The following is a 21846-nucleotide window of genomic DNA, read 5'->3' on the forward strand; positions in this document are numbered from 1 at the left end:
ATGAGTGTTCTCCATACATCCATGAAGGTGGTATGGATCCTGGGACACTTGAAAGCATGCACTTCTAGAATCCACCGACAAGAAGGCTACATGCCAAACTTTTAAATTCCAAGGATCTCTTTCCAACCTAATTGCCATGGCCACAATCAGTCCTTCAAGAAAACAGAGCTTTGTTTTCACACAGGAAGAGTCCACATTCCCATAGTTCCTGAGAATTGCTAATGCCTCATTTCACATGTCGCCTGTACCTTCCCCTTATGTATCTCTGTTTTATGAAACAGAAGGGTTATCATTCATGCGAAGGCTTCACACACGGACAGAAACACATTTCCTGACATTCCAGTGTACATTGTTGAACTATGCTGCCCCCGCTAAACTTACATTTGCCTCACAACCTACTATACATTATTGCTGACGGAGTTGGTAGGGCTAACTTCCAAGATACTGACAATGATCTCCTCAACCGCAAAGCATGTTATCATTAGAGCAAAAGGTGAAGCCTTGATTTAAGCCATGATTTCGGGTGATTTAGGCAAGCAAATAACATTCTGAAGGCTCTCTCACTGGATCCAAGTCTCCCAAGATGAATGGAGGCCATGTGAGTCCCTCAATGACATTTCTGATCCCAGGTGCTGGACCTCAGTCACAATGATAGTGGCGGTATTGAGTTTTCACTCATTTTGTTCAGCTATCCAAGGAATGTTTTATTGGAAATCATCACGATCCAAGCACGCTGGTGTATCCCCTGCCATGACACTTAGTATACTCAAAATAGATCAGGTTTGGTGAGCGAACAGAATTCAAGACATTCACATCCTTTACCACGAACCAATGGGCCTATTCTCCAATCACAGGAGTAGACACAGGCAGTGAGCCTGAACTAGGTCCCAAAGGATCATGATTCATGGTTGGGAACTCCTGCGAGCTCCATCAACACTTGAGCACTTTGAGTTCCTTTGGAAAGTCAAGTGTTTCTTACCTTTCACTTCAGGTATCCTCAGGCAAGAGAGCTTCAACTGATGACATCAGGGCAGGCGATGGTAGGCTTCTTCCAACTTCATCTGATGTTCCATACTCAGTTCCTCTGCAAGCCGTCCTTGTCCAGTATGAGACAGGGACTCTGTCCCTGAAAGTAAAGCAAATAGCACATTCCCCCACTTTATTGGATTCCTTGCAAATCATGGAGACTGTGATGCATTGTTGTTAGTTCTTAATTTATCGAACACTTGGGATCTCTCAGCACTCTTTCCGTCCTCTAGAAATTTGCCCTCACAATCTATATCAGAGATATTTTTCCTCCAAGGAACTGTTTGGGGACATAAGTTTCCCAATTCTATCACCGAATTCCTGGAGGTTACCATGCAACAAAGTTCTTAAGATGGGACGAAGCCAATATCTGATCCCGAAAACTACAGTAGTATGTACATCACTTGAGAACCATCAAAAGAAATTGGCACGAGGTACACAATAGAATGAGACCACGAACATGGCTTAATGGAAGTTGTCTACAAAAATAAGTAAATCTCAGTTCAGCCGGATATGACAGAGAAAATCAGGCTTTACTCTTCCAATGAAAACCACCAGAATCTTAATAGCTTTGGCCATTATCGGAGCACCCTCCATAATCATAACATACTACACCTATTAGTCCTACTCTGCCATCGATGAGAACCGATGCAAATATCATATAAGATTCTCATCCATATTAGATGAATGGACTTCTTATGTACTCTTTCTCTATCTCGCTTCTTCACTTTCTCTCTGAAATTGACTTGCAGTGACTCTCCTAGCTTCTCAGGTTCTCACTCACATTCTCTCTATTTGGTTTCCTTATTTCTGTCAATCAAGATATCTGCTTTTATATCACAGTGTCCTCTTCTCCACTTCACCGCCCTCTCTCCCCCCCCTCTCTCTTTCTGTGTCTCACAGTCTTCCTCTGTCACACACATGCTTAGCCTCTTCAACAATTGTTCTTTCTCTCTTTCTCTGTCCATGCTCATATATCTCCTATTCAGGATTTGACTGGTACTAAATTCCTGTGCGTGCTATTGCTGTGGTATCTGACATTGATCACCACAGAGAAAGTGTCTGTTCAAACCCTCTCAGGTCACCAAACACAAGCATAACTTGTAGTCACTGAGATATATGTTATTATCAACAGCATGATCCTAAGCATACAGCTCACTTTCATAATCCAATGGAAACACAATTTCTTTGTGATATTTGCTTGGAGAAAAGAACAATGTCTAAGATAACAGGACTACCATCAGCCCCAAAACACATAGCCAAAATGCCAAGTTAACCTTCAGCAAGGCCACATAAAAACCATAAGGAAAGATAATCCCGCAGACAATCCATGCCTATCTTCTACGGCCATACCAAAGTATAAAATTCCTAGAAGGAGTGTGTGTAAAAAACAAACTTGCATGCTCACATTCTTAGATCCTAGAAGAGGAGGAGATGTATGTCCAGAAAATTTTGGTACAGTCAATCCATAAGAACTTCTGGCAAACTACCCTCATAGACTGACAAAAAATGTCCAACAATAAACATACAAACTAGGATTAAAATGGGTGTTCTCCATACATCCATGAAGGTGGTATGTATCCTGGGACATCTGAAAGCATGCACTTCTAGAATCCACCGACAAGAAGGCTACATGCCAACCTTTTAATTCCAAGGCTCTCTTTCCAACCTAATTGCCATGGCCCCAATCAGTCTTTCAAGAAAACCGGACTTTGATTTCACACAGGAAGAGTCCACATTCCCATAGTTCCTGAGAATTGCTACTGCCTCATTCCACATGTCGCCTGTAACCTTCCCGTTATGTAACTCTGTTTTATGAAACAGAAGGGTTATCATTCATGCGAAGGCTTCAGACACGGACAAAAACACATTTCCTGACATTCCAGTGTACATTGTTGAACTATGCTGCCCCCGCTAAACTTACATTAGCCTCACAACCTACTATACATTATTGCTGATGGAGTTGGTAGGGCTAACTTCCAAGATACTGACAATGATCTCCTCAACCGGAAAGCATGTTATCATTAGAGCAAAAGGTGAAGCCTTGATTTAGGCCATGATTTCTGGTGATTTAGGCAAGCAAAATATATTCTGAAGGCTCTCTCACTGGATCCAAGTCTCGCACGATGAATGGAGGCCATGTGAGTCCCTCAGTGACATTTGAAATCCCAGGTGCTGGACCTCAGTCACGATGATAGTGGCGGTATTGAGTTTTCACTCATTTTGTTCAGCTTTCCAAGGAATGATTTATTGGAAATCATCAACGATCCAAGCACGCTGGTGTACCCCCTGCCATGACACTTAGTATACTCAAAATAGATCAGGTTTGTTGAGCGAACAGAATTCAAGACATTCACATCCTTTACCACGAACCAATGGGCCTATTCTCCAATCACAGGAGTAGCCACAGGCAGTGACCTGAACCAGGTCCCAAAGGATCATGATTCAAGGTTGGGAACTACTGCGAGCTCCATCAACACCTGAGCACTTTGAGTTCCTTTGGAAAGTCAAGTGTTTCTTACCTTTCACTTCAGGTATCCTCAGGCAAGAGTGCTTCAACTGATGACATCAGGGCAGGCAATGATAGGCTTCATCCAACTTCATCTGATGTTCCTTACTGAGTTCCTCTGGAAGCCGTCCTTGTCTGGTATGAGACATGGACTCTGTCCCTGAAACTAAAGCAAATACACATTCCTCCACTTTATTGGATTCCTTGCAAATCATGGAGACTGTGATGCATTGTGGATAATTCATAATTTATCGACCACATGGGCTCTCTCAGCCCTCCTTCCTTCCTCTAGAACTTTGCCCTCACAATCCATATCAGAGATATTTTTCCTCCAAGGAACAGTTTGGGGACATAAGTTTCCCAATTCTATCACCGAATTTCTAGAGGTTACCATGCAACAAACTTCTTAAAATGGGATGAATCCAATACCTGATCCCGAAAACTACAGTACTATGTACATCAATTGAGAAGCCTCCAAAGAAATGCTACAAGGTTCACAACAGAATGAGACTACTAACAAGGCTCAAAGGAAGGTGCCTACAAATTAAGTAAATCTTAGTTCAGCTGGATATCCCAGAGATATTCAGACCTTACTCTTCCCAGGGAAACCACCAGAATCTTAATAGATTTGGCCACAGTCGGAGCACCGTCCATAATCATAACATACTACACCTATTATTCCTACTCTTCCTTCGATAAGAACCGATTCAAATATCATATAAGATTCTCATCCACATTAGATGAATGGACTTCTTATGTACTCTTTCTCTATCTCGCTTCTTCACTTTCTCTCTGAAATTGACTTGCAGTGACTCTCCTAGCTTCTCAGTTTCTCACTCACATTCTCTCTATACGGTTTCCTTATTTCTGTCAATCAAAATATCTGCTTTAATATCACAGTGTCCTCTTTTCCACTTCACCCCCCCTCTCCCGCCCCTCTCTCTCTCTCTCTTTCTGTCTCTCACTGTCTTCCTCTGTCTCACACATGCTTACCCTCTTCAACAATTGTTCTTCCTCTCTTTCTCTGTCCATGCTCATATATCTCCTATTCAGGTTTTGACTGGGACTAAATTCCTGTGACTGCTATTGCTGTGGTATCTGACATTGATCACCACAGAGAAAATGTCTGTTCAAACCCTCTCAGATCACCAAACACTAGCATAACCTGTAGTCACTGAGTTATATGTTACTATCAGCAGCATGATCCTAAGCACACAGCTCACTTTCATAATCAAATGGAAACACAATTTCTTATTGATATTGGCTTGGAGAAAAGAACAATGTCTAAGATAACAGGACTACCATCAGCCCCAAAACACATAGCCAAAATGCCAAGTTAACCTTCAGCAAGGCCACATCAAAACCATAAGGAAAGATAATCCCACAGACACTCTATGCCTATCTTCTACGGCCATACCAAAATATAAAATTTCTAGAGGACTGTGTGTAAGAAACCAACTTGCATGCTCACATTCTTAGATCCTAGAAGAGGAGGAGATGTATGTCCAGACCATTTTGGTACAGACAATCCATAAGAACTGCTGGCAAACTACCCGGATAGACTGACAAAAAATGTCCCAACAATAAACATAGAAACTAGGATTGAAATGGGTGTTCTCCATACATCCATGAAGGTGGTATTAATCCTGGGACATTTGAAAGCATGCACTTCTAGAATCCACCGACAAGAAGGCTACATGCCAACTTTTTAAATTCCAAGGCTCTCTTTCTCACATAATTGCCATGGCCACAATCAGTCTTTCAAGAAAACAGAGCTTTGTTTTCACACAGGAAGAGTCCACATTCCCATAGTTCCTGAGAATTGCTACTGCCTCATTCCACATGTCGCCTGTAACCTTCCCGTTATGTATCTCTGTTTTATGAAACAGAAGGGTTATCATTCATGCGAAGGCTTCAGACGGGGACAGAAACACATTTCCTGACATTCCAGTGTACATTGTTGAACTATGCTGCCCCCGCTAAACTTACATTTGCCTCACAACCTACTATACATTATTGATCATGGAGTTGGTAGGGCTAACTTCCAAGATTCTGACAATGATCTCCTCAACCAGAAAGCATGTTATCATTAGAGCAAAAGGTGTAGCCTTGATTTAGGCCATGATTTCTGGTGATTTAGGCAAGCAAATAACCTTCTGAAGGCTCTCTCACTGGATCCAAGGCTCGCAAGATGAATGGACGCCATGTGAGTCCCTCAGTGATATTTGTGATCCCAGGTGCTGGACCTCAGTCACGATGATAGTGGCGGTATTGAGTTTTCACTCATTTTGTTCAGCTTTCCAAGGAATGTTTTATTGGAAATCATCATCGATCCAAGCACGCTGGTGTACCCCCTGCCATGACACTTTGTATACTCAAAATAGATCAGGTTTGGTGAGCGAACAGAATTCAAGACATTCACATCCTTTCCCAAGAACCAATGGGCCTATTCTCCAATCACAGGAGTAGCCACAGGCAGTGAGCCTGAATCAGGTCACAAAGGTTTAAATGATTCAAGGTTGGGAACTCCTGCGAGATCCATCAACACCTGAGCACTGTGAGTTCCTTTGGAAAGTCAAGTGTTTCTTACCTTTCACTTCAGGTATCCTCAGGCAAGAGAGCTTCAACTGATGACATCAGGGCAGGCGATGGTAGGCTTCTTCCAACTTCATCTGATGTTCCATACTCAGTTCCTCTGCCATTCGTCCTTGTCCGATATTAGACAGTGACTCTGTCCGTGTAAGTAAAGCAGATAGCACATTCCCCCACTTTATTGGATTCCTTGCAAATCATGGAGACTGTGATGCATTGTTGTTAGTTCTTAATTTATCATACACTTGGGCTCTCTCAGCACTCCTTCCGTCCTCTAGAAATTTGCCCTCACAATCCATATCAGAGATATTTTTCCTCCAAGGAACTGTTTGGGGACATTATTTTCCCAATTCTATCACCGAATTCCTGGATGTTACCATGCAACAAAGTTCTTAAGATGGGACGAAGCCAATATCTGACCCCGAAAACTACAGTAGTATGTACATCACTTGAGAAACATCCAAAGAAATTGGCACGATGTACACAACAGAATGAGACCAATAACATGGCCTAATGGAAGTTGTCTACAAAAATAAGTAAATCTTAGTTCAGCTGGATATGACATAGAAAATCACGCCTTAGTCTTCCCATGGAAACCACCAGAATCTTAAGAGCTTTGGCCAGAATCGGAGCACCCTCCATATTCATAACATACTACACCTATTTTTCCTTCTCTGCCTTCGATGAGAACCGATTCAAATATCATATAAGATTCTCATCCACATTAGATGAATGGACTTCTTATGTACTCTTTCTCTATCTCGCTTCTTCACTTTCTCTCTGAAATTGACTTGCAGTGACTCTCCTAACTTCTCAGTTTCTCACTCACAATCTCTATATTGTTTCCTTATTTCTGTCAATCAAGATATCTGCTTTAATATCACAGTGTCCTCTTTTCCATTTCACCCCCCTCTCCCGCCCCTCTCTCTCTCTCTTTCTGTCTCTCACTGTCTTCCTCTGTCTCACACATGCTTAGCCTCTTCAACAATTGTTCTTTCTCTCTATCTCTGTCCATGCTCATATATCTCCTAATCAGGTTTTGACTGGTACTAAATTCATGTGAATGCTATTGCTGTGGTATCTGACATTGATCACCACAGAGAAAGTGTCTGTTCAAACCCTCTCAGGTCACCAAACACAAGCATAACCTGTAGTCATTGAGATATATGTTATTATTAACAGCATTGTCCTAAGAATACAGCTCACTTTCATAATCAAATGGAAACACAATTTCTTGTTGATATTTGCTTGGGGAAAAGAACAATGTCTAAGATAACAGGACTACCATCAGCCCCAAAACACATAGCCAAAATGCCAAGTTAACCTTCAGCAAGGCCACATCAAGAGCATAAGGAAAGATAATCCCACAGACACTCCATGCCTATCTTCTACAGCCATACCAAAATATAAAATTCCTAGAAGGAGTGTGTGTAAGAAACCAACTTGCATGCTCACATTCTTAGATCCTAGAAGAGGAGGAGATGTATGTCCAGACCATTTTGGTACAGTCAATCCATAAGAACTGCTGGCAAACTACCCGGATAGACTGACAAAAAATGTCCCAACAATAAACATACAAAATAGGATTAAAATGGGTGTTCTCCATACATCCATGAAGGTGGTATGAATCCTGGGACATTTGAAAGCATGCACTTCTAGAATCCACCATCAAGAAGGCTACATGCCAACCTTTTAAATTCCAAGGATCTCTTTCCCACCTAATTGCCATGGCCACAATTAGTCTTTCAAGAAAACAGAGCTTTGTTTTCACACAGGAAGAGTCCACATTCCCATAGTTCCTGAGAATTGCTAATGACTCATTCCACATGTCGCCTGTAACCTTCCCGTTATGTATCTCTGTTTTATGAAACAGCAGGGTTATCATTCATCCGAAGCCTTCAGACAGGGACAGAAACACATTTCCTGACATTCCAGTGTACATTGTTGAACTATGCTGCCCCCGCTAAACTTACATTTGCCTCACAACCTACTATACATTATTGCTGATGGAGTTGGTAGGGATAACTTCCAAGATACTGACAATGATCTCCTCAACTGGAAAGCATGTTATCATTAGAGCAAAAGGTGAAGCCTTGATTTAGGCCATGATTTCTGGTGATTTAGGCAAGCAAAGAATATTCTGAAGGCTCTCTCACTGGATCCAAGTCTCGCAAGATGAATGGAGGCCATATGAGTCCCTCAGTGACATTTGTGATCCCAGGTGCTGGACCTCAGTCACGATGATTGTGGCGGTATTGAGTTTTCACTCATTTTGTTCAGCTTTCCAAGGAATGTTTTAATGGAAATCATCATCGATCCAAGCACGCTGGTGTACCCCCTGCCATGACACTTAGTATACTCAAAATAGATAAGGTTTGGTGAGCGAACAGAATTCAAGACATTCACATCCTTTACCACGAACCAATGGGCCTATTCTCCAATCACAGGAGTAGACACAGGCAGTGAGCCTGAACCAGGTCCCAAAGGATCATGATTCAAGGTTGGGAACTCCTGCGAGCTCCAACAAAACCTGAGCACTTTGAGTTCCTTTGGAAAGTCAAGTGTTTCTTACCTTTCACTTCAGGTATCCTCAGGCAAGAGAGCTTCAACTGATGACATCAGGGCAGGCGATGGTAGGCTTCTTCCAACTTCATCTGATGTTCCATACTCAGTTCCTCTGCAAGCCGTCCTTGTCCAGTACGAGACAGGGACTCTGTCCCTGAAAGTAAAGCAAATAGCACATTCCCCCACTTTATTGGATTCCTTGCAAATCATGGAGACTGTGATGCATTGTTGTTAGTTCTTAATTTATCGAACACTTGGGCTCTCTCAGCACTCCTTCCGTCCTCTAGAAATTTGCCCTCACAATCCATATCAGAGATATTTTTCCTCCAAGGAACTGTTTGGGGACATAAGTTTCCCAATTCTATCACCGAATTCCTGGAGGTTACCATGCAACAAAGTTCTTGAGATGGGACGAAGCCAATATCTGATCCCGAAAACTACAGTAGTATGTACATCACTTGAGAACCATCCAAAGAAATTGGAACGAGGTACAAAACAGAAAGAGACCACTAACAAGGCTCAATTGAAGTTGCCTACAAAAATAAGTAAATCTTAGTTCAGCTGGATATGCCAGAGAAAATCAGGCCTTACTCTTCCCATGAAAAACACCAGAATCTTAATAGCTTTGGCCCCAATCGGAGCACCCTCCATTATTATGGCATACTACACCTATTAGTAATACTCTGCCTTCGATGCGAACCGATTCAAATATCATATAAGATTCTCATCCACATTATATGAATGGACTACTTAAGTACTCTGTCTTTCACGCTTCTTCTCTTTCTCTCTGAAATTAAATTGCAGTGCCTCTCATGGCTTATCAGTTTCTCACTCACATATTATCTCTATGTTGTTTCCTTATTTGTCAATCAAGATATCTGCTTTAATATCACAGTGTCCTCTTTTCCACTTCACCACCCTCTCTCCCTCCCTCACTCTCTGTCTCTTTCTGTCTCTCACTGTCTTTCTCTCACTCACACATGCTTAGCCTCTTCAAAAATTGTTCTTTCTCTCTTTCTCTGTCCATGCTCATATATCTCCTATTCAGGTTTTGACTGGTACTAAATTCATGTGAGTGCTATTGCTGTGGTATCTTATATTGATCACCACAGAGAAAGTGTCTGTTCAAACCCTCCCCGGTCACCAAACACAAGCATAACCTGTAGTCACTAAGATATATGTTATTATCAACAGCATGATCCTAAGCATACAGCTCACTTCCATAATCAATCGGAAACACAATTTCTTATTGATATTTGCTTGGAGAAAAGAACAATGTCTAATATTACAGGACTTACGATCAGCCCCAAAACACATAGCCAAAATGACAAGTTAAACTTCAGCAAGGCCACATCAAAACCATAAGGAAAGATAATGCCACAAACACTCCATGCCTATCTTCTACAGCCATACCAAAATTTAAAATTCCTAGAAGGACTGTGTGTAAGAAACAAACTTGCATGCTCACATTCTTAGATCCTAGAAGAGGAGGAGATGTATGTCCAGACTATTTTGGTACAGTCAATCCATAAGAACTGCTGGCAAACTACCCGGATAGACTGACAAAAAATGTCCCAACAATAAACATACAAACTAGGATTAAAATGGGTGTTCTCCATACATCCATTTAGGTGGTATGAATCCAGGGACATTTGAAAGCATGCACTTCTAGAATCCACCGACAGGAAGGGTACATGCCAACCTTTTAAATTCCAAGGCACTCTTTCCCAACTAATTGCCATGGCCACAATCAGTCTTTCAAAAAAACAGAGCTTTGTTTTCACACAGGAAGAGTCCACATTCCCATAGTTCCTGAGAATTGCTACTGCCTCATTCCACATGTCGCCTTTAAACTTCCCGTTATGTATCTCTGTTTTATGAAACAGAAGGGTTATCATTCATGCGAAGGCTTCAGACAGGGACAGAAACACATTTCCTGACATTCCAGTGTACATTGTGGAACTATGCTGCGCCCGCTAAACTTACATTTGCCTCACAACCTACTATACATTATTGCTGATGGAGTTGGTAGGGCTAACTTCCAAGATACTGACAATGATCTCCTCAACAGGAAAGCATGTTATCATTAGAGCAAAATGTGAAGCCTTGATTTAGGCCATGATTTCTGGTGATTTAGGCAAGTAAAGAACATTCTGAAGGCTCTCTCACAGGATCCAAGTCTCACAAGATGAATGGAGGCCATGTGAGTCCTTCAGTGACATTTGTGATCTCAGGTGCTGCACCTCAGTCACGATGACAGTAGCGGTATTGAGTTTTCACTCATTCTGTTCAGCTCTCCAAGGAATGTTTTATTGGAAATCATCATCGATCCAAGCACGCTGGTGTACCCCCTGCCATGACACTTAGTATACTCAAAATAGATCAGGTTTGGTGAGCAAACAGAATTCAAGACATTCACATCCTTTACCACGAACCAATGTGCCTATTCTACAATCACAGGAGTAGCCAAAGGCAGTGAGCCTGAACCAGGTCCCAAAGGATCATGATTCAAGGTTGGGAACTCCTGTGAGCTCCATCAACACATGAGCACTTTGAGTTCCATTAGAAATTCAAAAGTTTCTTACCTTTCACTTCAGGTATCCTCAGGAAAGAGAGCTTCAGCTGATGACTTCAGGGCTGGCAATGTTAGGATTTTTCCAACTTCATCTGATGTTCCATACTCAGTTCCTCTGCAAGCCGTCCTTGTCCAGTATGAGACAGAGACTCTGCCCCTGAAACTAAAGCAAAGAGCACGTTCCCCCACTTTATTGGATTCCTTGCAAATCATGGAGACTCTAATGCATTGTGGTTAGTTCATAATTTATCGAACCCTTGGGCTCTCTCAGCTTCCTTCCTTCCTCTAGAAATTTGCCCTCACAATACATATCAGAGATATCTTTCCTCCAAGGAACTGTGTGGTGACATAAGTTTCCCAATTCTATCACCGAATTCCTGGAGGATACCATGCAACAAAGTTATTAAAATGGGACGAAGACAATATCTGATCCCGAAAGCTACAGTAGTATGTACATCACTTGAGAACCATCCAAAGAAATTGGCCGAGGTACACAACAGTTTGAGACAACTAACATAGCTCAATGGAAGTTGCCTACAAAAGTAAGTAAATCTTAGTTCAGCTGGATATGCCAGAGACAATCAGGCCTTACACTTTCCATGGAAACCACCAGAATCTTAATAGCTTTGGCCACAATCGGAGCACCCTCCATAATCATAACATACTACACCTATTAGTCCTACTCTGCCTTCGATGAGAAACGACTCAAATATCATATAAGATTCACATCCATATTGGATGAGTGGACTACTTAAGTACTCTTTCTCTAACTCGCTTCTTCTCTTTCTCTCTGAAATTGACTTGCAGTGACTCTCCTAGCTTCTCAGTTTCTCACTCACATTCTCTCTATTTGGTTTCCTTATTTCTGTCATCAAGATATCTGCTTTATATCACAGTGTCCTCTTTTACACTTCACCTCCTCTCTCTCCCCCCCTCTCTCTGTCTCTTTCTGTCTCTCACTGTCTTCCTCTCTCTCACACATGCTTAGCCTCTTCAAAAATTTTCTTTCTCTCTTTCTCTGTCCATGCTCATATATCTCCTATTCAGGTTTTGACTGGTATTAAATTCATGTGCGTGCTATTGCTGTGGTATCTGACATTGATCACCACAGAGAAAGTGTCTGTTCAAACCCTCTCAGGTCTCCAAACACAAGCATACCCTGTAGTCACTGAGATATATGTTATTATCAACAGTATGATCCTAAGCATACAGCTCACTTTCATAATCAATTGGAAACACATTTTCTTGTAGATATTTGCTTGGAGAAAAGAACAATGTCTAAGATAAAAGGACTACCATCAGCTTCAAAACACATAGCCAAAATGCCAATTTAACCTTCAGCAAGGCCACATCAATACCATAAGGAAAGATAATCCCGCAGACACTCCATGCCTATCTTCTTCGGCCATACCAAAATATAAAATTCCTAGAAGGCTTATGTGTAAGAAACCAACATGCATGCTCACATTCTTAGATTCTAGAAGAGGAGGAGATGTATGTCCAGACCATCTTTGGTACAGTCAATCCATAAGAACTGCTCGCAAACTACCTGGATAGACTGACAAAAAATGTCCCAACAATAAACATAGAAACTAGGATTAAAATGGGTGTTCTCCATACATCCATGAAGGTGGTATGAATCTTGGGACAGTTGAAAGCAAGCACTTCTAGAATCCACCGACAAGAAGGCTACATGCCAACCTTTTATATTCCAAGGCTCTCTTTCCAAACTAATTGCCATGGCCACAATCAGTCTTTCAAGAAAACAGAGCTTTGTTTTCACACAGGAAGAGTCCACATTCCCATAGTTCCTGAGAATTGCTACTGCCTCATTCCAAATGTTGCCTGTAACCTTCCCGTTATGTATCTCTGTTTTATGAAGCAGAAGGGTTATCATTCATGCGAAGGCTTCAGACAGGGACAGAAACACATTTCCTGACATTCCAGTGTACATTGTGGAACTATGCTGCTTCCGCTAAACTTACATTTGCATCACAACCTACTATACATTATTGCTGATGGAGATGGTAGGGCTAATATCCAAGACACTGACAATGATCTCCTCAACCAGAAAGCATGTTATCATTAGAGCAAAAGGGGAAGCCTTGATTTAGGCCATGATTTCTGGTGATTTAGGCAAGCAAAGAACATTCTGAAGGCTCTCTCACTGGATCCAAGTCTCGCAAGATGAATGGAGGCCATGTGAGTCCCTCAATGACATTTGTGATCCCAGGTGCTGGACCTCAGTCACGATGACAGTGGCGGTATTGAGTTTTCACTCATTTTGTTCAGCTTTCCAAGGAATGTTTTATTGGAAATCATCATCGATCCAAGCACGCTGGTGTATCCCCTGCCATGACACTTAGTATACTCAAAATAGATCAGGTTTGGTGAGCGAACAGAATTCAAGACATTCACATCTTTTACCACGAACCAATGGGACTATTCTCCAATCACAGGAGTAGCCACAGGCAGTGAGCCTGAACCAGGTCCCAAAGGATCATGATTCAAGGTTGGGAACTCCTGCGAGCTCCATCAACACCTGAGCACTTTGAGTTCCTTTGGAAAGTCAAGTGTTTCTTACCTTTCACTTCAGGTATCCTCAGGCAAGAGAGCTTCAACTGATGACATCAGGGCAGGCAATGATAGGCTTCTTCCAACTTCATCTGATGTTCCATACTCAGTTCCTCTGCAAGCCGTCCTTGTCCAGTATGAGACAGGGACTCTGTCCCTGAAAGTAAAGCAAATAGCACATTCCCCCACTTTATTGGATTCCTTGCAAATCATGGAGACTGTGATGCATTGTGGTTAGTTCATAATTTATCGAACACTTGGACTCTCTCAGCACTCCTTCCATCCTCTAGAAATTTCACTCACAATACATATCAGAGATATTTTTACTCCAAGGAACTGTTTGGGGACATAATTTTCCCAATTCTATCACCGAATTCCTGGAGGTTACAATGCAACAAATTTCTTAAGATGGGACAAAGCCAATATCTGATTCCGAAAAATACAGTAGTATGTACATCACTTGAGAACCATCCAAAGAAATTTGCACGAGGTACAAAACAGAATGAGACCACTAAAAAGGATCAATGGAAGTTCCCTACAAAATAACTAAATCTTAGTTCAGCTGGATATGCCAGAGACAACCAGGCCTTACTCTTCCCATGGAAAACAACAGAATCTTACTAGCTTTGGCCACAATCGGAGCACCCTCCATAATCATGACGTACTACACCTATTAGTCCTACTTTCCTTCGATGAGAACCGATTCAAATATCATATAAGATTCTCATCCACATTATATGAATGGACTACTTAAGTACTCTGCCTCTCTCGCTTCTCTTTCTCTCTGAAATTGACTTGCAATGACTCTCCTAGCTTCTCAGTTTCTCACTCACATATTCTCTCTATTTGGTTTCCTTATTTCTGTCAATCAAGTTATCTGCTTTAATATCACAGTGTCCTCCTTTCCATTTCACCCCCCTCTCTCCCCCACCTCTCTCTCTGTCTCTTTCTGTCTCTCACTGTCTTCCTCTGACTCACACATTCTTAGCCTCTTCAAAAATTTTTCTCTCTCTCTTTCTCTGTCCATGTTCATATATCTCCTATTCAGGTTTTGAGTGGTACTAAATTCATGTGAGTGCTATTGCTGTGGTATCTGACATTGATCACCACAGAGAAAGTGTCTGTTCAAACCCTCTCAGGTCACCAAACACAAGCATAACCTGTAGTCAATGAGATATAAGTTATTATCAACAGCATGATCCTAAGCATACAGCTCACTTTCATAATCAATTGGAAACACAATTTCTTGTTGATATTTACTTGGAGAAAAGAACAATGTCTAAGATTACAGGACTTACCATCAGCCCCAAAACACATAGACAAAATGCCAAGTTAACCTTCAGCAAGGCCACATCAAAACCATAAGGAAAGATAATCCCACAGACACTCCATGCCTATCTTCTTCGGCCATACCAAAATATACAATTCCTAGAAGGCCTGTGTGTAAGAAACAAACTTGCATGCTCACATTATTAGATCCTAGAAGAGGAGGAGATGTATGTCCAGACCATCTTTGGTACAGTCAATCCATAAGAACGGCTCGCAAACTACCTCGATAGACTGACAAATATGTCCCAACAATAAACATAGAAACTAGGATTAAAATGGGTGTTCTCCATACATCCATGAAGGTGGTATGAATCCTGGGATTTTTGAAAGCATGCACTTACAGAATCCACCGCCAGGAAGGCTACATGCCAACACTTTAAATTCTAAGGCTCTCTTTCCAAACTAATTGCCATGGCCACAATCAGCCTCTCAAGAAAACAGAGCTTTGTTTTCACACAGAAAGAGTCCACATTCCCATAGTTCCTGAGAACTGCTACTGCCTCATTCCAAATGTCGCCTGTAACCTACCCGTTATGTATGTCTGCTTTATGAAACAGAAGTGTTATCATTCATGCAAAGGCTTCAGACAAGGACAGAAACACATTTCCTGACATTCCAGTGTACATTGTGGAACTATGCTGCCCCCGCTTAACTTACATTTGCCTCAAAACCTACTGTACATTATTGCTGATGGAGTTGGTAGGGCTAATTTTCAAGATACTGACAATGATCTCCTCAACCGGAAAGCATGTTATCATTACAGCAAAATGTGAAGCCTTGATTTAGGCCATGATTTCTGGAGATTTAGGCAAGCAAAGAATATTCTGAAGGCTCTCTCACTGGATCCAAGTCTCGCATGATGAATGGAGGCCATGTGAGTCCCTCACTGACATTTGTGATCCCAGGTGCTGGACCTCAGTCACGATGATAGTGGCGGTATTGAGTTTTCACTCATTTTGTTCAGCTTTCCAAGGAATGTTTTATTGGAAATCATCATCGATCCAAGCATGCTGGTGTACCCCCTGCCATGACACTTAGTGTACTCAAAATAGATCAGGTTTGGGGAGCGAAAAAAATTCAAGACATTCACATCCTTCACCACGAACCAATGGGCCTATTCTCCAATCACAGGAGTAGCCACAGAGAGTGAGCGGGAACCAGGTCCCAAAGGATCATGATTCAAGTTTGGGAACTCCTGCGAGCTCCATCAACACCTGAGCACTTTGAGTTCCTTTGGAAAGTCAAGTGTTTCTTACCTTTCACTTCAGGTATCCTCAGGCAAGAGAGCTCAACTGAGGACTTCAGGGCAGGCAATGTTAGGCTTCTTCCAACTTCATCTGATGTTCCATACTCAGTTCCTCTGCAAGCCGTCCTTGTCCGTTATGAGACAGGGACTCTGTCCCTGAAAGTAAAGCAAATAGCACATTCCCCCACTTTATTGGATTCCTTGCAAATCATGGAGACTGTAATGCATTGTGGTTAGTTCATAATTTATCGAACACTTGGGCTCTGTCAGCACTCCTTCCGTCCTCTACAAATTTGCCCTCACAATCCATATCAGAGATATTTTTCCACCAAGGTACTGTTTGGGGACATGAGTTTCCCAATTCTATCACCGAATTCCTGGATGTTACCATGCAACAAAGTTCTTAAAATGGGACGAAGCCAATGTCTGATCCCGAAAACTACAGTAGTATATACATCACTTGAGAACCATCCAAAGAAATTTGCACGAGTTACACAAAAGAATGAGACCACTAACATGGCTGAATGGAAGTTGCCTACACAAATAAGTAAATCTTAGTTCAGCTGGATATGCCAGACACAATCAGGCCTTACTCTTCCCATGGTAACCACTAGAATCTTAATAGCTTTGGCCACATTCGGAGCACCCTCCATAATCATGACATACTACACCTATTAGTCCTGCTCTGCCTTCTATGAGAACCAATTCAAATATCATGTAAGATTCTCATCCACATTAGATGAATGGACTACTTAAGTACTATTTCTCTAACTCGCTTCTTCTCTTTCTCTCTGAAATTGACTTGCAGTGACTCTCCTAGCTTCTCAGTTTCTCACTCACATATTTTCTCTATTTGGTTTCCTTATTTTGTCAATCAAGATATCTGCTTTAATGTCACAGTGTCCTCCTTTCCACTTCAACCCCCCTCTCTCCCCCACCTCTCTCTCTCTCTCTCTCTCTCTCTCTTTAACTCTCTCTCTGTCTCTCTCTCTGTCTCTTTCTATCTCTCACTGTCTTCCTCTCTCTCACACATGCTTAGCCTCTTCAAAAATTGTTCTTCCTCTCTTTCTCTGTCCATGCTCATATATCTCCTATTGAAGTTTTGACTGGTACTAAATTCATGTGAGTGCTATTGCTGTGGTATCTGACATTGATCACCACAGAGAAAGTGTCTGTTCAAAACCTCTCATCTCACCAAAAACAATCATAACCTGTAGTCACTGAGATATATGTTATTATCAACAGCATGATCCTAAGTATACTGCTCACTTTCATAATCAATTTGAAACACAATTTCTTGTTGATATTTGCTTGGAGAAAAGAACAATGCCTAAGATAACAGGACTACCATCAGCCCCAAAACACATAGCCAAAATGCCAAGTTAACCTTCAGCAAGGCCACATCAAAATCATAAGCAAAGATAATCCCACCGACACTCCATGCCTATATTCTACAGCATTACCAAAATATAAAATTCCTAGAAGGACTGTGTGTAAGAAACAAACTTGCATGCTCACATTCGTAGATGCTAGAAGAGGAGGAGATGTAGGTCTAGACCATCTTTGGTACAGTCAATCCATAAGAACTGCTCGCAAATTACCTGGATAGACTGACAAAAAATGTCCCAACAATAAACATAGAAACTAGGATTAAAATGGGTGTTCTCCATACATCCATGAAGGTGGTATGAATCCTGGGACATTTGAAAGCATGCACTTCTAGAAGCCACCGACAAGAAGGTTACATGCCAAGCCTTTATACTCCAAGCCTCTCTTTCCAACCTAATTGCCATGGCCACAATCAGTATTTCAAGAAAACAGAGCTTTGTTTTCACACAGAAAGAGTCCACATTCCCATAGTTCCTGAGAATTGCTACTGCCTCATACCACATGTCGCCTGTAACCTTCCCTATATGTATCTCTGTTTTCTGAAACAGAAGGGTTATCATTCATGCGAAGGCTTCAGACAGGGACAGAAACACATTTCCTGACATTCCAGTGTACATTGTGGAGCTATGATGCCCCTGCTAAACTTACATTTGCCTCACAGCCGAGTGTACATTATTGCTGGATGGAGTTGTTAGGGATAACTTCCAAGATACTGACAATGATCTCTTCAAACGGAAAGCATGTTATCACTACAATAAAAGGTTAAGACTCGATATAGGCCATTATTGCTGGTGATTTAGGAAAGCAAAGAACATTCTGAAGGCTCTCTCACTGGATCCAAGTCTGGCAAGATGAATGGAGGCCATGTGAGTCCCTCAGTGACATTTGTGATCCCAGGTCTGGACCTCAGTCACGATGATAGTGGCGGTATTGAGTTTTCACTCATTTTGTTCAGTTTTCCAAGGAATGTTTTATTGGAAATCATCATCGATCCAAGCACGCTGGTGTACCCCTGCCATGACACTTAGTGTACTCAAAATAGATCACGATTGGTGAGCGAACAGAATTCAAGACATTCACAGCCTTTACCACGAACCAATGGGACTATTCTCCAATCACAGGAGTAGCCACAGGCAGTGAGCCTGAACCACGTCCCAAAGGATCATGATTCAAGGTTGGGAACTCCTGCCAGCTCCATCAACACCTGGGCATTTTGAGTTCCTTTGGAAAGTCAAGTGTTTCTTACCTTTCACTTCAGGTATCCTCAGGCAAGAGAGCTTCAACTGATGACATCAGGGCAGGCAATGTTAGGCTTCTTCCAACTTCATCTGATGTTCCATACTCAGTTCCTCTGCAAGCCGTCCTTGTCCGGAATGAGACAGGGACTCTGTCCCTGAAAGTAAAGCAAATAGCACATTCCCCCACTTTATTGGATTTCTTGCAAATCATGGAGACTGTGATGCATTGTGGTTAGTTCATAATTTATCGAACACTTGGGCTCTCTCAGCACTCCTTCCGTCCTCTAGGAATTTGCCCTCACAATCCATATCAGAGATATTTTTCCTCCAAGGAACTGTTTAGGGACATAAGTTTCCCAATTCTATCACCAAATTCCTGGAGGTAACATGCAACAAAGTTCTTAAAATGGGACGAAGCCAATATCTGATCCCGAAAACTACAGTACATCATTTGAGAACCATCCAAAGAAATTGGCACAAGGTACACAATAGAATGAGGCCAGTAACAAGGCTCAATGGAAAGTGCCTACAAAAATAAGTAAATCTTAGTTCAGCTGGATATCCCAGAGACAATCAGGCCTTACTCTTCCCATGGACACCACCAGATTCTTAATAGATTTGGCCACAATCGGAGCACCCTCCATAATCATGACATACTACCCCTATTATTCCTACTCTGCCTTCGATGAGACCCGATACAAATATCATATAAGTTTCTCATCCACATTAGATGAATGGACTACTTAAGTACTCTGTCTCTATCTCGCTTCTTCTCTTTCTCTCTGAAATTGACTTGCAGTGACTCTCTAGCTTCTCAGTTTCTCACTCACATTCTCTCTAATTGGTTTCCTTATTTCTGTCAATCAAGATATCTGCTTGAATATCATTGTGTCCTCTTGTCCACTTCACCCCCCTCTCTCTCCCCCCCTCTCTCTGTCTCTTCCTGTCTCTCACTGTCTTCCTCTCTCTCACACATGCTTAGCCACTTCAAAAATTGTTCTTTCTCTCTTTCTCTGTCCATGCACATATATCTCCTATTGAGGTTTTGACTGCTATTAAATTCATGTGAGTGCTATTGCTGTGGTATCTGACATTGATCACCACAGAGAAAGTGTCTATTCAAACCCTCTCAGGTCACAAAACACAAGCAAAACCTGAAGTCACTGAGATATCTGTTATTATCAACAGCATGATCCTAAGCATACAGCTCACTTTCATAATCAATTTGAACACAATTTCTTGTTGAAATTTGCTTGGATAAAAGAAAAATATCTAAGATTACAGGACTTATCAGCCCCAAAACACATAGCGAAAATGACAAGTTAACTTTCAGCAAGGCCAAATCAAAACCATAAGGAAATATAATCCCACAGACGCTCCATGCCTATCTTGTACGCCCATACCAAAATATAAAATTCCTAGAAGGACTGTGTATAATAAACACACTTGCATGCTCACAATCTTAGGTCCTAGAAGAGGAGGAGATGTATGTCCAGACCATCTTTGGTACAGTCAATCCATAAGAACTGCTGGCAAACTACCTGGATAGACTGACAAAAAATGTCCCAACAATAAACATAGAAACAAGGATTAAAATGGGTGTTCTCCATGCATCCATGAAGGTGGTATGAATCCTGGGACATTTGAAAGCTTGTACTTCTTGAATCCTCCGACAAGAAGCATACAAGCCAACACTTTAAATTCCAAGGCTCTCTTTCCAACCTCATTGCCATGGCCACAATCAGTCTTTCAAGAAAACAGAGCATTGTTTTCACACAGGAAGAGTCCACATTCCCGTAGTTCCTGAGAATTGCTACTGCCTCATTCCACATGTCGCCTGTAACCTTCCCGTTATGTATCTCTTTTTTATGAAACAGAAGGGTTATCATTCATGCGAAGGCTTCAGACAGGGACAGAAACACATTTCCTGCAAGCAAAGAACATTCTGAAGGCTCTCTCAAAGGATCAAAGTCTCCCAAGATGAATGGAGGCCATGTGAGTCCCTAGTGACATTTGTGATCCCAGGAGCTGGACCTCAGTCACGATGATAGTGGCGGTATTGAGATTTACTCATTTTGTTCTGCTTTCCAAGCAATGTTTTATTGAAAATCATCATCGATCCAAGCACACTGGTGTACCCTCTGCCATGACACTTAGTGTACTCAAATTTATCAAGTTTGCGGAGCAAACAGAATTCAAGATATTCACATCCTTTTCCACGAACCAATGGGCCTATTTTCCAATCCTAGGAGTAGCCACAGGCAGTGAGCCTGAACCAGGTCCCAAAAGATCATGATTCAAGGTTAGGAACTCCTGCAAGCTCCATTAACACCTGCGGACTTTGAGTTCCTTCGGAAATTCAAGAATTTCTTACCGTTCACTTCATGTTTTCTCAGGGAAGAAAGCTTCAACTGATGACTTCAGGGCAGGCAATGTTAGGCTTCATCCAACTAAAACTGATGTTCGTACTCAGTTCCTCTATAAGCCATGTTGTCCGGTATGAGACAGGGACTCATTCCTTGAAAGTAAAGCAAATAGCACATTCCCTTACTTTATTGGATTCTTTGCAAATCATGGAGACTGTGATGCATTGTTTTTAGTTCATAATTTATCGAACACTTGGGCGCTCTCAGCACAACTTCCCTCTCTAGAACTTTGCCATCACAATCCATATCAGAGATATGTTCCCCCAAAGAACTGTTTGGGTACGTAAGTTTCCAATTCTATCACCGAATACCTGGAGGTTACCTTGCAACAAAGTCCTTAAAATGGGACGAAGTCAATATCTGATCCTGAAAGCTAC

The 21846-nt window shown here is 41.8% G+C and overlaps 9 non-coding genes across 9 annotated transcripts; all 9 read right to left on the reverse strand.

Moving 5' to 3' along the window:
• Nucleotides 1-634: 634 nt before the first annotated feature.
• Nucleotides 635-726, reverse strand: LOC120100310 (small nucleolar RNA SNORD116). The gene has a single exon (XR_015655646.1). It is a non-coding gene; the product is annotated as a small nucleolar RNA SNORD116 (small nucleolar RNA).
• A 2477-nt stretch (nucleotides 727-3203) lies between these two features.
• On the reverse strand, nucleotides 3204-3296 carry LOC120100305 (small nucleolar RNA SNORD116). The gene has a single exon (XR_015655596.1). It is a non-coding gene; the product is annotated as a small nucleolar RNA SNORD116 (small nucleolar RNA).
• Nucleotides 3297-5777: 2481 nt separating this feature from the next.
• On the reverse strand, nucleotides 5778-5870 carry LOC148007674 (small nucleolar RNA SNORD116). The gene has a single exon (XR_015657074.1). It is a non-coding gene; the product is annotated as a small nucleolar RNA SNORD116 (small nucleolar RNA).
• A 2483-nt stretch (nucleotides 5871-8353) lies between these two features.
• Nucleotides 8354-8446, reverse strand: LOC120100329 (small nucleolar RNA SNORD116). Its single transcript, XR_015657102.1, has one exon. It is a non-coding gene; the product is annotated as a small nucleolar RNA SNORD116 (small nucleolar RNA).
• Nucleotides 8447-10931: 2485 nt separating this feature from the next.
• On the reverse strand, nucleotides 10932-11024 carry LOC120100312 (small nucleolar RNA SNORD116). The gene has a single exon (XR_015655654.1). It is a non-coding gene; the product is annotated as a small nucleolar RNA SNORD116 (small nucleolar RNA).
• A 2481-nt stretch (nucleotides 11025-13505) lies between these two features.
• On the reverse strand, nucleotides 13506-13598 carry LOC120100321 (small nucleolar RNA SNORD116). The gene has a single exon (XR_015655525.1). It is a non-coding gene; the product is annotated as a small nucleolar RNA SNORD116 (small nucleolar RNA).
• A 2482-nt stretch (nucleotides 13599-16080) lies between these two features.
• LOC148007675 (small nucleolar RNA SNORD116) lies at nucleotides 16081-16173 on the reverse strand. Its single transcript, XR_015657087.1, has one exon. It is a non-coding gene; the product is annotated as a small nucleolar RNA SNORD116 (small nucleolar RNA).
• Nucleotides 16174-18706: 2533 nt separating this feature from the next.
• Nucleotides 18707-18799, reverse strand: LOC120100318 (small nucleolar RNA SNORD116). The gene has a single exon (XR_015655540.1). It is a non-coding gene; the product is annotated as a small nucleolar RNA SNORD116 (small nucleolar RNA).
• A 2274-nt stretch (nucleotides 18800-21073) lies between these two features.
• On the reverse strand, nucleotides 21074-21165 carry LOC120100335 (small nucleolar RNA SNORD116). Its single transcript, XR_015655687.1, has one exon. It is a non-coding gene; the product is annotated as a small nucleolar RNA SNORD116 (small nucleolar RNA).
• Between the last annotated feature and the right edge of the window lie 681 nt (nucleotides 21166-21846).

The sequence above is a fragment of the Rattus norvegicus genome, chromosome 1, assembly GCF_021556685.1.
Source record: "Rattus norvegicus strain SHRSP/BbbUtx chromosome 1, alternate assembly SHRSP_T2T, whole genome shotgun sequence".
In the NCBI taxonomy this organism is placed as follows: Eukaryota; Metazoa; Chordata; class Mammalia; order Rodentia; family Muridae; genus Rattus; species Rattus norvegicus.